General features: G+C 35.1%; 1 non-coding gene across 1 annotated transcript; it reads right to left on the bottom strand.

The window, feature by feature from the left end:
* Positions 1–14,135: 14,135 nt before the first annotated feature.
* On the bottom strand, positions 14,136–14,244 carry LOC148553280 (small nucleolar RNA R71). The gene has a single exon (XR_015893455.1). It is a non-coding gene; the product is annotated as a small nucleolar RNA R71 (small nucleolar RNA).
* Positions 14,245–15,881: the final 1,637 nt, after the last annotated feature.

Below are 15,881 nucleotides of genomic sequence, written 5' to 3'. Positions count from 1 at the left end.
CGTATGCGTCATGTCACGCGTATGCGTCACCATGCGACTTCATCTTCCACGCGTGCGCATATGTCATGCATGCGCGTCGATGCATACACTCCAAATCCTTGATTTTCCATGAGTTCTCCACTTTGCACGTTTTTCTCTTCACTCCTTTGATCTATTCCTAGCCTTTTCAACCTAAATTCACTAACAAACACATCAAGGTATCTAGTAGAATCAAAGGTGGATCAAAATTAGCAATTAAGGGCCTAAAAAGCATGTTTTCACACTTAAGCACAAATTAGGAGAAAATCATGAAACCATGCCATTTCATTGAATAAATGTGAAAGAAAAGGTGACAAAATCCCCTAAATTAAGCACGAGATAAACCCTAAAAATGGGGTTTATCAGTGTCACCTGGCGAAAATCATCCTCGCGCGTACGCGTTGCCGAGCTCATACTTGTGCGCACGCACATAACACCTGTGCGCACGCACGGATGCAAAATCTTCCAAACTCCATTTCCTCATGGTTTCTTCTCTTTTGCATGCTCTTTTTCTCACTTCTTCAACCTATACTTTCCTTGGAAACCTGAAATCACTTAGCAAACATATCAAGGCATTAAATGGGATTAAAGTGAATAAAATTTATCAATTAAAAGGCCCAAAAAGTATGTTTTTACTTTCAAGCACAATTTAAGAAGAAATCATGAAACTATGCTATTTCAATGGATAAGTGCAAGAAAAATTGATGAAATCCACTCAAATAGAGAAAATAAATATCATGAAATGCGAATTCATCACATCCCCACACTTAAACAATAGTATGTCTTCATGCTATACTCAAGAGAGAAACAAGGAGTATTATATTTATTCAATGCAAGTAAACTACCTACATGCAATCTATGTACATGAATGTAACAACTTAGTCAAAATAACTCAAATTTCAAAAATACATATATGAACATAAGAGCTAAAGCAATCTAAATCAAGTAAAATCCATAATTGATTAGAGTTATCGAAAAGAATTTACAAACTTGCAAGAAAGGAGATAATCAAAGGCAAAAACATGTAATTGAGCAATTAAACCCTCACCGGATGTGTATCTGCTCTAATTACTCAAGTATATAGGGTCAATTCACTCATTTCTCCTTTAATCAAGCTTTCTAAGATTTGTTTTTCATCTAACAATCAACACTTATTCAATATATGTATACAAATATCATGAGGGCTTTCCATAGGTTGTAACGGGCTAAGGTAAAGGTAAGGATGCATATGGTCAAGTGAGCTTAATATTTGCATCTTTGATTAGCCTAAGCTCTCACCTAACCTACATAACAACCTATACAACTCAAAGCAAACCTAACTACCCATTCCCCACTTTTTTCACACACTCATGTATTTTTTTTAATCACAACTCATATGCATTGTTATTGTTACTTTACTTTGGGGCATTTTGTCCCCTTTTTATTGTCTTCTTTTTTTTTTTTGAAGATAAAACATACAAGAGTGTCAATGCATATAGTTTAAGCATTTGATGCATGAGTATGTACCCAATTCCCAAGTTTTTCAACAAAAGTACCAAAATCCACTTTTACCTCACCCAAAGTTCCCAAACTTTCCCACACTTAGATGGTATACACTCTCACTAGCCTAAGCTAATCAAAGATCCAAATAAGGGACATTTATTTGTTTTTCACTTTAAGGCTAGTAATGTGCTAACTTTAAGAACAAGAGGGGATTGAAATAGACTCAAAGTTGGTTAACAAAGGAAGATAAAAGGGTAGGCTATTTGGGACAAGTGAGCTTAACGAAAAGATGGCCTCAATCATATAAATTCATTTATACATCAAAAAATGGAAACAAAGAATAAAAAAAATCAAAGATTGCAATCATAAAAGGAGAATAAACACACACAACAATAAAAATAGTGGTTATATGATGTAACTACAGAATTAGGCTCAAAACTTACATGCTTATGTGTTCTTAGCTCAAAAATATGTTCCACAATATATTTCAAGAAAGTTTCAATCAAAAGTTCCAACTCAAATCGATTAGGATGTCAATGCCCTATTAAGAATGTTTTTCTTGAAAAATTTCATTAAATTGACTAAGCTTATTATATGTATGCAAAGACATGCAATAAACTAGGAAAGGATGTAATTAAAGCTCTAAAATATATACAAACTAAGAAAAATAAAAGGTGAAAGTGTTCTGGATTAGAGTATGTCACCCAAGATTGCCGATTAGTGACGACCTCCCCACACTTAAAGGTTTGCACCGTCTGCAGTGCATCCAAAGGTGAGCAAGGGGGGTACGGTGACTTCGGATTGTCACCTTCAGCTGGTGGATCAATCAGCTGCTGTGTGCTCTTTTTTCCGCTTCCCTTGTTGCTTATGGGGCATCATCCATAAGGAAGCATGGATTGTTGGAATGAGATGATATTCACTAAAATGAGTGAGTGAATAAGTTTGTGACATGAAGAAAACAAGTGTGTGAATTCTAAGTTGTGCACAATTTAGAACACACATACTAACATGGAAACTAGGTCACAATTACACCAAAGAACCATGCACTTTACTCATTCGAGTGTGCTTGAAATGCTTTAAAGAAAAGCTGTAGGTTAAGATAAACAAACAAGTAATAAAGAAGTACAAGAGCATTCAAGCAAGAATCAAGCAATTTTGAAATGGATAATAAAGCAACACCTAATTGACAAGAAGTGGAAAACATGGCAAGCATATTCCACAAAGCTTAAAAAGCTCAAAAAGTGTCATTAGGTAAGCGTATGATCCAATTTCACAATTCCTAATGTTAATGCATCAAATAGGTGACTTAAATAAAAAAAAATCAATCATACCAAGTGTCACCTAACAAAAAAAGCATCAACTAAGAATAAATTGCCTATTAATAGATAATGAAACCAAATCACATGGTAGCCAAAACATGTAATTTAGAAATCCAACAAGATTCATGAAGGCAATGTCATAAGTACTTGGTATGTACAAACATTCAACATTAATAACTCAATACCAAACAATAATTTATAACCTCAATAGGGATATCAACCAATAAATAGCAATAACAATATCAATAATTAAGCAGCAATATCTCAACAGAATCAATCAATCAACTCAATCATCCAACACTTAGTACAAAAATAGAAAATTAAACTAACTAACTAAACAAATAACTAACTAACTAACTAACAAAGAAACTAACTAAAGGTGAGTGTGGTGGGTGGTGAAGTATAGTGGTGGATGGTGGTTGGAGGAGGGAAAGAAGAGTGGAGAAGAGAAAAGAAGAGAAGAAGTAGAGAGAAGAGAAGAAAAGAAGTATAATGGTGAGAAAATAGGGGCGTGTGTACGCACAAAGGATAACGCGTATGCGTGGAAGACCCATGCGCGTGATGCATGTGAAAAAGGGAATCGGCGCATACGCATAAGGGACGCGTGCGCGTGAAAGGGGGAAAATGCAAAGGGATGCGTACGCGTGAGGGATGCGTACGTGTCGATGGGAAAAGTTGTAGAGTTATGCGTTCGCACTATGTGTGTGAACGCCACGGGCAGAGGCCTTATTTTAAGGTGTGCCCACGCACAGAAAGGCAAATTTTTTTTTTTAAGAAAAAATGAAGCGACAAAATTGCCAGCTATCTCGCCATGTACGCGCACGCACACATGTCCGTGCGCACACACAAGAGGCAAAAAGCAAATGTTGCGGACGCACAAGGTGTGCAAACACTCCCATCAGAAGGGGTATAAGCTGGTGTATGCACGGACATGTATGTGCTGCTCTGCTTTTCTCAAAATTTTTTAGTGCTCTAAGGCACCAAACTTGATATCCAAAATAGCTTTTCAACCCCAAAACTTATTCTATCCTAAAAATATAAGAGCAACACAAAAATTCTACCAAACTAAGGTAACTAAAAGAAGCAAAAATTCACAAACAAGTGCTAAAGGAGAGCGAGAGTTAGAAAGATGTTACTAAGAACTTTTATTTATTGTCTTTAAGTTAGACAATTGGGAGAGCCTTTGCAATGGTGGCTTTTGCTTGACTTCCTCACCATTGTTTAAATTTCCAATGTCCTCCAGGATCCCAATCCTAACCATTAACAAAAACAAAAGACAACCAAAAAGCAAGCTATTTACATATTAACATATATACAATAGCCAAAAACAAGCAAGTAACATATGCACAATCAACCAAAAATAAGCTATTCACAATATTTACATATGCACAATAGCCAACAACATACACCATTGCAACTCCCCGGCAACGATGCCAAAAAATTTGATAAGAAAGAATTTATTGTTGATCTAGATTTTCATCAAATAGAATCTTTTCATTGCTAGTATAGCCTAGATCAACAATTAACTCCCAATCAAATTTTAATCTAAAGATGTCACAATTCAAACCAAATAAAAACCGGAAATTTTAAGTCCCGGGTCGTCTTTTCTAGGAGTTGCAATGAAATGTTCAATTATTGGCTATGAGGAAATGCGGGTTAGATGGCATGAGACAATGAACGTAAATGGCAAGAAATTAAATGAACATGCAAGAAACTAAAGTCAAAGTAATTAAATGCAAGGGCAATTAAAGTAAGGAAAGGAAAATTTAAGTGCTAAAAACCTCTTGGCATGGATTGGGAGCTAAAGTTACCTATCCTAGACATTGACTACAAACATATGATGATTATGAAGAGTTAATCCTACTTAGTCAACCCTACATTGAGGATAAGTCAAATAGGCATAGTTGATTCCAATCCATAAGTCCTAGTCAACTCTATTAATGGGAGGCTTAGAGTCAATGGAAACCAAATCAACTCACTACTTTAATATATCAAACAAGAATGGTCATCAATGACTCAAGGGTCACCAAAATCCTCAATTCCAAGCCAAAAGTGAGAAAAAACTAAGTAAAAACTAAACCAAATATTTTATCAAACACTTGGTGTGCATGAAAATAAAATAATATTAAATTACATTAAAAATAAAATCTAACTACCAAAAGCAAGAAAATGATAATAACAACTAAAGAAAGCAAGAATAACATGGAAACATAGATTTGCATTAACTGAAATTAAATTCAACAAAAGTGTTCATAACATAAAAGTGACAAAATAAAGGAAATAACAAGAGAAATAAAGAAGATCAAGATAAAAGAACATGAAAACATAAAGGAAACTACACTAGAACAAGAATTAAAAGCAAAAATTAAAGAGAAATTAACTAAACCTAACCTAATTCTAGAGAGAGGGGGAGCTTCTCTCTCTAGAAAACAAAGAGAAAAATATAGAAAAGCTAAACCTAATTGCCCCCTTGCTTCCACTTCAATTGGGGTTGAAATAGCTTCAGAAATGAGTTGGATTCAGTTTTGGAGGCCCGCCCCCAGTGATTTGCAATTAATAAGCTCACGTGACTCGGGTCACGCGTATGCGTCACCTGGCAAAAATCATCCTTACGCGTACGCGTAGGTCACGCGTACACGTCACCGAGCTCATACTTGTGCGCACGCACGCAACACCTGTGTGCACGCACGGCTGTAGAATCTTCCAAACTCCATTTCCTCTGGGTTTCTTCTCTTTTGCATGCTCTTTTTCTCACTTCTTCATCCCATACTTGTCTTGGAAACCTGAATTCAGTTAGCAAACACATCAAGGCATCAAATGGGATTAAAGTGAATAAAATTTAGCAATTAAAAGGCCTAGAATGTATGTTTTTACTTTCAAGCACAATTTAAGAAGAAATCATGAAACTATTCTATTTCAATGGATAAGTGCAAGAAAAGTTGATGATATCCACCCAAATAGAGCAAATAAATATCATGAAATGTAGATTCATCAAAATGCTAAAAGACACTCCTGGCAAGGATTAAGGATCAAGGATTCCAAACCAAGTCATTGACCACAAACATGGCGATCACCTAGAGTTAGTCCCATTTAGTCATCTCCAATATTGGAGAAAGTCAAATAGACATAGTCAGTCTTAATCCATAGGTCTTAATCATCAATGGAAACAAGAACCACTAACAACCCTAAATCACCAACCAATATTGGACATCAACGACTCTCACGTCACCAACAACGACATGATATTTACAAGAGAAAACCCAATTAGTCAACCTCTAATGGTGAGATAAGTCAACCGGGCTTAATCTGTAATACCCTATTACCCTAAACGTTACCTCTAGCTGTAAAGCGACGGATAAAAAAGTGCTACGACTATTCTAAAGCTCATACCATACTATATATATATATATAGAGAGAGAGAGAGAGAAAGAAATAGTAATACTAGAAGCTGATACGGATTTTGAAGAACAACTTCCACCGGCAAGTGCACTAGGTCCTAGTCATGTATTAACTCACTTTGAGTGAGGTCGATCCCACAAGGATTGATGTATTAAGAAATTTTAGTTAAATAGCCATTCGGAAAAGTAAGTGCAGAAGAATAATTGGGCATGAAAGTTAAATTGATGAAATGTAAAATGAAATAGGGAAATAAGCATAAAACTGAAACTAGAAATTAGGAAAAGAAATTATAGCAAACAATCAGACTAAATAGTAGGATTGGGTGAAGAATTGATAATGAGTGTAATCATTAGTGATTGGAGATCTTTTAATTCTTTCTGAATCAATGATTCTCAACTCCTTCTCAATCATGTAAAGAAGATCCACAGCAGATTATAAGGAAGTGAATCCCAATCTTGTGGTGATTTAATTTCTCTCAACATAATCAATTGTCAATCTCTTGATCTATTGCTCATGAAAAGAGGTGAGGTTCAATTCCTAATCTCAAGCCACACAACTTCGAAGATATCAATTCAAAGTGATTATATCTCACGTATCAACTAAGAATTATCAATCAAGGGGATTCTGAGAGAAAAGCCTCAAACTGAATTCTATGAATCCTTTCTCAAGCTCATCATAGAATTCAAGTACATCTAATCCCTCTCTCGATAGAACTAGATCTTTGAAGTACAAAGACTTTCTCTTAGATAAATAAAACTTGAATTGGGAAGAAGAAGAATATCATTAATTCGTTGGAATAAAAATAGAGCTCCTTCCCCAAATAAATGAGGGGTTTAGTGAATCATTGCTCTATTACAAAAGTGAAAAGCTGGAAAAGTATAAACTGAATTTAAACTAATGAAGTACAAGCAAAATATGAAAAGTAATGTAAATATTCTAAAGCTAAAAGTCCAGCCGCTAATTCAGTTCAAACCCTCTCCTTTTATACTACTCTCTGAGTGGTCTTTGAGAGTGGGCTTTGTTGGGCTTGGATTGGAGACTTCACAAGGCTTGGCGTTATTGCTTCCTAACTCCCACTCCCCCTACTTTGTGCTGGCGTTACCAACGCCCACCTGGCGTTATTTGAAATGGGTGCCTTTGTATTGGGCATTGTTGATGAAATTCCTGTAAATTCAAGATAAAAGTGCACTTCCTTTCCTACATGTAAAATGTGAACAACACCAAACTTAGTCTTTGATTATGTGCTTTACGAATGCACAGAATTAAAATGTTTCTAAAGTTAAGTTTTTCCAATTTCATAATGCAATCAGGATTGACTATGCTTACACCAAACTTGGTATTTGTCATATACTACATGCATGCTATAAATGCCATGTGTCACTTTTTGTTTTTGTTCTTGAGTCAAATTCGAAAAGCAAACAGAATTGAATTAACTAACTAACAACTATTTGAGCATAAAAACAAAGGATATTGAGGATGGGTTGCTTCCCATCAGGTGCTCTTTTATCGTCATTAGCTTGACATTGCCATTGTGTTCAATGCTCAGGTTAGCTCATGAATGCTTTCCTGCTTGTCCCAATTTCCACCCAAATAATGCTTCACTCTATGGCCATTCACTGTGAAGGTTTCCTTAGAGGCTTCATCCAGGTGCTCAACATAGCCATGTGGAGAGACTTCAGTTACCAAGTAAGGGCCAGTCCATTTTGATCTCAACTTGCCAGGGAAGATCTTCAGCTTGGAGTTAAACAAGAGAACCTTTTGTCCTGGCTTAAAGACTCTATTTGCAATTCTTTTGTCATGCCATCTCTTGGTCCCCTCTTTGAAAATCCTAGCATTCTCATAGGCCTCCAATCTAAATTCTTCCATTTCATTGATTTGCAATAACCTCTTCTCTCCTGCTACTTGAGCATTAAGATTAAGGAATTTGGTGGCCCAAAAGGCCTTGTGCTCAAGTTCCACAGGAAGATGGCATGCCTTTCCATACACCAGTTGGTAGGGAGATAATCCAATGGGGGTCTTAAATGTTGTTCTATAAGCCCAAAGTAAATCATCTAGCTTCCGTGGCCAATCCTTCCTAGTAGCTCCAACTGTCTTCTCCAAGATTCTCTTAAATTTTCTGTTTGATATTTCTGTCTGGCCACCGGTCTATGGATGATATAGTGTTGCAATTTTGTGAGTCACCCTATACCATTGGAGGAGGGCATTCAAGTGTTTGTTGCAGAAACGACTACCCCCATCACTTATTAAGCTCTTTATCACTCCAAACCTAGTGAAAATGTTCCTTATCAGGAATTGGAGGACTACATTAGCATCATTGGTGGTGGTGGCAATTGCTTCTACCCATTTTGACACATAGTCCACTGCCACAAGTATGTATTTGTATGAATATAATGGGAGAAATAGACCCATGAAATCTATCCCCCACACATTAAACAATTCTACCTCCAGGATATATTTTTGAGGAATCTCATTTTTCCTTGGCAAGTTGCCCACTCTTTGGCATGCATTGTACTGCTTCACAAATTCTCGAGCATCTTTGAAAATTGATGGCCAGTAGAACCCACTTTGAAGAACTTTTGCAGCTGTACTCTCAGCACCAAAGTGCCCTCTGTAACTTGATCCATGACAATGCCGTAGGATATTCTTGATTTCCTCCTCAGCTACACATCTTCTAATCATTCCATCCGAACACCTTTTGAACCAAAATGGTTCATCCCACAAGAATTGTTTAGCATCATTTAGAAATTTTTTGACTTGTTGCTTTGTGTACTCTTGTCGAATTCTCCTTCCCACCTTGTAGTTTGCAATGTCTGCAAACCAAGGTGCTTGTTGGATCATCAAAAGGTGTTTATCAGGGAACTTCTCATTCACATAAAATAAAGGGTCTTGGTTGATTTCTTGAGGGAGCCTTGATAAGTGATCAGCCACTTGATTCTCACGTTCTTTTCTATCTCTTATTTCTATATCAAACTCTTGTAAAAGAAGTACCCATCGAATGAGTCTGGGCTAAGCATCCTACTTTGACATGAGATACTTGAGGGTAGCATGGTCAGTGTAAACAATTATTTTAGATCCAATCAAGTAAGGCCTAAACTTATCAAAGGCATAAACTACTACTAGCAACTGCTTCTCAGTTGTAGTATAGTTTCTTTAGGCTTCATTTAACACCTTACTTGCATAGTAGATCATATTGTGTAACTTATGCTTCCTTTATCCCAGAACAGCACCAATTGCAAGGTCACTTGAATCACACATAAGTTCAAATCAGGGGGAGTGATTATTGGTGTTGTAGTAAGCTTGGCTTTAAGAACCTCAAAGGCATTATTGCAATCATCATCAAAGATAAATGGTGTGTCAACCACTGGTGCACGGATTCTTATACTCCGTACAACTGAACTAGCAAGTGTACTGGATCGTCCAAGTAATACCTGAGGTTAGTCAGGATTGATCCCATGAGGATTGTCGGCTTGGATCAAACAGTGGTTATCTTGTAAATCTTAGTTAGGGGGATAGAAAAGTTGTCTAGTTGTTTAAACGCATAAAACTAAAATAAAGATAACGTTACTCATTAATTGTGAATCGAATGATAAGAAGATGGTTAAGGCTTCAGAGATGCTTTGTTCTTTTGGATAAATCCTTTCTTACTGTCTAATCCCACTGTGAATGATTTCTTCCATAGCAGGCTGTATGTGATCAATGCTGGTTTAAGAGGATGCCAATCTTCCTCTAGGTTGAACACCGGGTTTAGAGTGCATCCAGTCTGAATGAGGGTGAAGCTCCTACAGTTCATTCCCTTGGTGATCCTACTCAAAACGCCACAGACTAGGTCGAATCTTCCGGATCAGTGAATGTTGCACCTTGATTCTAGCCTTTACCACAAAGGCTCTAATCTCCCCATACTTCGGCTGAACTGATGTCTTGAGAAGTCCCCAACGAAGTCGTGGATTAGCTGTCTAAGGGACGTATCCTCAAGCTAGTGGTTCATTGATATCTGATGAAAGACGCTCGATGAACCCATGTAGAGTAGAGATAAGTTTTGACGGTTCAACTCATTTATAAGGTTGAAGAACGAAGATACATCTTAGGAGAGAATCAAACACGAATTGAAATAGATCAGTAGTACTTTTATTAATCCATAAAACTTAGCAGAGCTCCTAACCTTAACCTAGGAGGTTTAGTGACTCAAGTTGATAGAAGAAATGCCAAATGAAACATAAAAATGGGTAAGAATCTCTAACAAGGGTGAACTCTTGTCTATATACAATAATCTAATAACTAAGGATTACAGAAATATGATAGGTTTAGACTTGTAGTGCAAAAATCTACTTCTGGGGCCTACTTGGTGAGTGTTTGGGCTGAGCTTTAGTGTCTCCCACGTGCTAGGAGGCTTCAGGGGTGTTGAACACCTGCTTGGGACACCTTTGTGGACGTTGGATGCTAGCTGCTCCCTTTTGGGCATCCAACGCCATGAAGGGGGTAGGTGGCTGGCATTGAATGCCAATTTTGGGACCTTATCTCCAAAGACAAGTGATGAGCGGATAATTTATACGCTTTTTGGCTTCATTTTCATATAGTTTTTAGCATATTTTGTTTAAGTTTCATTATATTTTCATAGGTTTTAGTGTAAAATTCACATTTTTGGATTCTACTATGAGTTGTTGTGTTTTATGGTGATTTCAGGTATTTTCTTGCTGAAATCTGAGAGTTTTGACAATGTTTAATTTAGAGGCAAGGAAAGCGTAGCAGATGCTGTCAGGATCTGATCTCTGTGCACTCAAGGAAGCATTTGTGGAGCTACAGATATTCAAATGAAGCGTTCTTAACGGCGATGGAAAGCTAACATCCAGGGCTTTCCAGCAATATATAATAGTTCACACTTGTCTTTAGAGATCAAGGCTTAAACTGGCATTCAACGCCAGCCATTTACCCCCATCCTGGCGTTGGACGCCCAAAAGGGAGCAGCTAGCGTCCAACGCCCACAAAGGTGTCCCAGGCAGGTGTTCAACGCCGAAGGAGCATCCTAGCACGCGGGAGACACTAAAGCTCAGCCTAAATACTTACCAAGTGGGCCCCGGAAGTATATTTTCGCACTAAAAGCCTAAGCCTATCATATTTCTGTAATCCTTAGTTATTAGATTTGTATATATAGACAAGAGTTCACCATTGTTAGAGACACTTAGACTTGGACTCTTGCCCACTTTCACGTTTCATTTTGTATTTCTTCTATCAGCATGAGTCACTAAACCTCCAAGGTTATGGTTAGGATCTCTGCTGAGTTTTATAGATTAATAAAATCAATACTGTTATATTTCAATTCATGTTTAATTCTCTCCTAAGATGTATCTTCGTTCTTCAACCTTATGAATGTGTTGAACCGTCAAAAGTTATCTTTATTCTACATGGGTTCAGCAAGCGTCTTTCATCGGATATCAATGAACCACTAGCTTAAGGATACGTCTCTTAGACAGCTAATCCACGACTTCGTTGGGGACTTCTCGAGACATCAGTTCAGCCGAGGTATGGGGAGATTAGAGTCTTTGGGGTAAAGGCTAGAATCAAGGCACAGCATTCTCTGATCCGAACGATTCGACCTTGTCTGTAGCAATTTGAGTAGGATCACCAAGGGAATGAACTGCAGGAGCTTCAGCCTCATTCAGACTGGATGCGCACTAAACCTGGTGTTCATCCTAGAGGAAGATTGGCGGCCGCTCAAACCGGCGTTGATCACATACAGCCTGCTATAGAAGAAATAATTCACAGTTGGATTAGACAGTAAGAAAGGATTGACCCAGAAGAACAAAGCATCTCTAAAGCCTTAACCATCTTCTTATCATTCAATTCACAATTACTGAGTAACGTTATCTTGATTTTACATTTATGCGTTTAAACAACTACACAACTTTTCTATCCACCTAACTAAGATTTACAAGATAACCACTGTTTGATCCAATCCGACAATCCTCGTTGGATCGACCCTAACTCACCTCAGGTATTACTTGGACGACACAGTGCACTTGCTGGTTCAGTTATACGGAGTGTGAGAATCCGTGCACCAAGCTTTTGGCGCCATTGCCGGGGATTGTTTGAGATTGAACAAACAAATGGATTATTTTGTTGCTTAGATTAGGTACTTTTTAATTTTGTTTCAGTCTTTTGTTTCTCTTTTTTGAAAAAATAAAAAATTTTTCAAAAATCTTTGATTTCTTTATAATCTTTATCTTCTTGTTTGAGTCTTTGTTCATGTTCTTGGTACAAGTTTCGAACTTCTTGGTGTCTTTTTCCAAAAATTTTCAACATTAGTGTGTTTTGTTTCAGTCTTATATCAATCTTTAAGTTTGGTGTCCATTGTGTGTTCTTTAATAGCTTTGAATTTTTTGAGTTTGTTCTTGGTGTTCTTCTTGATCTTCAATTTGTTCTTGTTTTTCTTTTTGTTTTGATCTTTAAAATTTTAAGTTTGGTGTCTTTAGGTGTTTTTCCTTTCAATTTTCGAAAACTTAGTGTCTTTAGTTCTAAAACTTTTAAGTTTAGTGTCTTTTGGTTATTTTCCTCTTTCTTCATTAATTCAAAAAACTTAAAAAAATATCTTATCTATCTTTTTTTATCTTAATTTTTGAAAATATAAAAAAGATTTCAAATTTTAATTTCAAAAATTGCTATCTTATCTTAGTTTTAAATTTCAAATTCAAATCTTTTCAAAATCAAATCTTTTAAAAAAAATCATATCTTTTTCAAATTACTATCTTATCTTTTTATCTTTCTTTAAAATTCAAAAATCTTATCTTATCTTATTTCAATTTCAAATTTCAAAATCAAATCTTTCTCGAAAATCAAATTTCAAATCTTATCACTTTTAAATCTTTTTCAAATCTTTTCAAAGTCTTATCTTATCTTTTCTAATTTCAAATTTTAAAAATCAAATATTTTTCAAATCTTTTAAATTTCTATCTTATCTTTTCTAATTTTGAATTCAAATATTTTCTAATCTTCTATTTTATCTTGTTTTCAAATCTTTCTTAATTAGTTACTTGTTTTCTCTTTCTTTTTTTTCAAAACTTCCTAACTAATTCTTCTCTCTTCTAATTTTTGAAAATATCTTCTCTATTTCTCTCTCTTTTTTTTCGAAATTCATTATTTAATTTTCAAATATTTTTAGTTAATTAGCTTTAATTTTCAAATTTAATTAATAAATAAAATAAAAATAAATTTTTTTTTATCTTTTTACTTCTGATTTTCGAATTCTTCTTTCCTTTTATTCAAATTCTTCTTCTCTCTTCTCTATCTTCATTCTTCTTTCTTCTTCACATCTCACAGGGAGTCCTCTATTCTTGAATATAGAGCTCCCATTCTTCTTCTTTCTTATTTTTTTTCTTGTTTATGAGCAGGAATAGGGATAAAGAACCTCTCTTTAATCTTGATCCTTAATCTGAGAGGACCTTAAAGAAGCGTTTGCAACAGGCTAAATCACAATACTCCGAAGGAAACCTCACAAAGATTTTCGAACAAGAAGCTGATGAAATGGCAGCTGAGCCTAATAATGGAAGAGATGCAAGAAAGGTTCTTGGTGACTACACCATACCAACTTCTGATTTGTATGGAAGAAGTATCTCCATACCTTCCATTGGTACAAACAACTTTGAGCTTAAGCCTCAATTAGTCTCTCTAATGCAACAGAATTGCAAATTCCATGGACTTCCATTGGAAGATTCACATCAATTTCTATCTGAATTCTTGCAAATCTGTGACATTGTTAAGACCAATAGAGTGGATCCTGAGGTCTACAGACTTATGCTCTTTCCCTTTGTGGTCAGAGACAAAGCTAGGATATGGTTGGACTCTCAACCTAAGGAAAGCCTAGACTCTTGGAAAAAATTGGTCAATACTTTCTTGGCCAAGTTCTTTCCACCTTAGAAGATGAGCAAAATCAGAGTGGAAATTCAAACCTTTAGACAAAAAGAAGGTGAATCCCTCTATGAAGCTTGGGAAATATACAAGCAACTGATTAGGAGATGTCCTTTTGACATGCTCTCAAAATGGTCTATCTTAGGTATATTCTATGATGGTCTCTCTGAGATGTCCAAAATATCATTGGACAGCTCTGCAAGTGGATCATTCCACTTGAAGAAAATGCCTGCAGAAGCAAGAGAACTCATTGAGATGGTTGCAAACAATCAATTCATGTACACTTCTGAAAGAAACCATGTGAATAATAGGGTAGCTCAGAAGAAAGGAGTTCTTGAAGTAGACACTCTGAATGCCATACGGATCCAGAAAATTTTAGAAGTGGGGGAAAATAATATAGCAAAATAATAAAAAATATTAATATTAATATATTTAGATATTTAAATTTTGGAGTATATTAGCTAATCAACTTTCTAATAAATAAATATAATTAATACATCTAAAAGTATAGTAATTTAGTTAAAATTTTTCTTTTCATTTCAATATTTTGGTAATATTGCATAAGCTATATTTATTATTAATATTTGTGTCTAGTTAAGCATTTAATATCTGTCAAATTATATTTATATTGATTATTTTTTATATGATACAAAAAAAATTATAACTCAAGAGCTAAAAAATTTATAAAAAATATAACTCGAATGAACTAAACTAAAATTTTGACAATTTTTTTATTTTGGTGTCTGAATTTTTTCTAAAATTATGCGAGAAAGACAAAAAATTTGTGAAAAAATAAAAATTCAAATCAAACAATCACAATTATTTTTATATGTATGTATAAACAAAATAATATATTTTTCTCTATTAAATAAATATTAAATAATTTTTTGATATTTAATTGAAAAGTTAACATTTTATAATATTATAGTAAACGTTTTTTTAACGAAAACAATATTATATGTATGTATAAACAAAATTAAATTAAATAAAACAATAAAAAATAAATAAATGATATATATTATAAAAAAGGTATTAAATACTAATAATCTCATTTATATTTAAAAAGTTAAGTTTAACTTTAGGCAATTAAATAATTAGATTTTTATTAGTTATTATTAATATTTGTTTTGAATTATATAATATAATAATTTTTATTATTGTATTAATATCTAATAATATAAATGTTTCTTATACATAATTTTTTTGAAGTGTGGGAAAAATAAATTATTATAATGGGGCAATTCTCTACACATATATAATTGTTATTAGTTTTTTAAAAAGTCAATGGGGGCAATTGCCCCCACACTACCACACATAGATCTGTCCCTGGCCATAGAACAAGATCTTGACCCAGCAGATCAATATGATCTCTCAACATTTGACTGAAATGCAAGCTGCAACTGGCATCACTCAAGAAGCTTCCTCTGAAGGAGAACCTTATGATCCTGAACAACCCATGATGGAGGAGGTGCATTACATGGGAGAATCCTATAGAAATACCTATAATCCATCATGGAGGAACCATCCTAACCTTTTATGGAAGGATCAACAGAAGCCTCAGCAAGGCTTCAATAATAATCAATGTGGAAGAACCTACAATAGGTTCAACAATAGGCCACCATTCTCGTCTTCTCAGGAACATATGGAGACTCCTAGGTGGAGCCTTTCTGACTTAGTCACTATAGTCTCCAACCTCTCTAAGACCACTCATAGTTTCATAACTGAAACAAGGTTCTCTATCAAAATTTGGAGGTACAAGTCGGT

The sequence above is a fragment of the Arachis ipaensis genome, chromosome B7 (genome assembly GCF_059453495.1).
Source record: "Arachis ipaensis isolate K30076 ecotype BB chromosome B7, ASM5945349v1, whole genome shotgun sequence".
In the NCBI taxonomy this organism is placed as follows: domain Eukaryota; kingdom Viridiplantae; phylum Streptophyta; class Magnoliopsida; order Fabales; family Fabaceae; genus Arachis; species Arachis ipaensis.
Note: the sequence above shows the minus strand (reverse complement) of the source record. Positions and strands in the feature narration are given on the sequence as shown.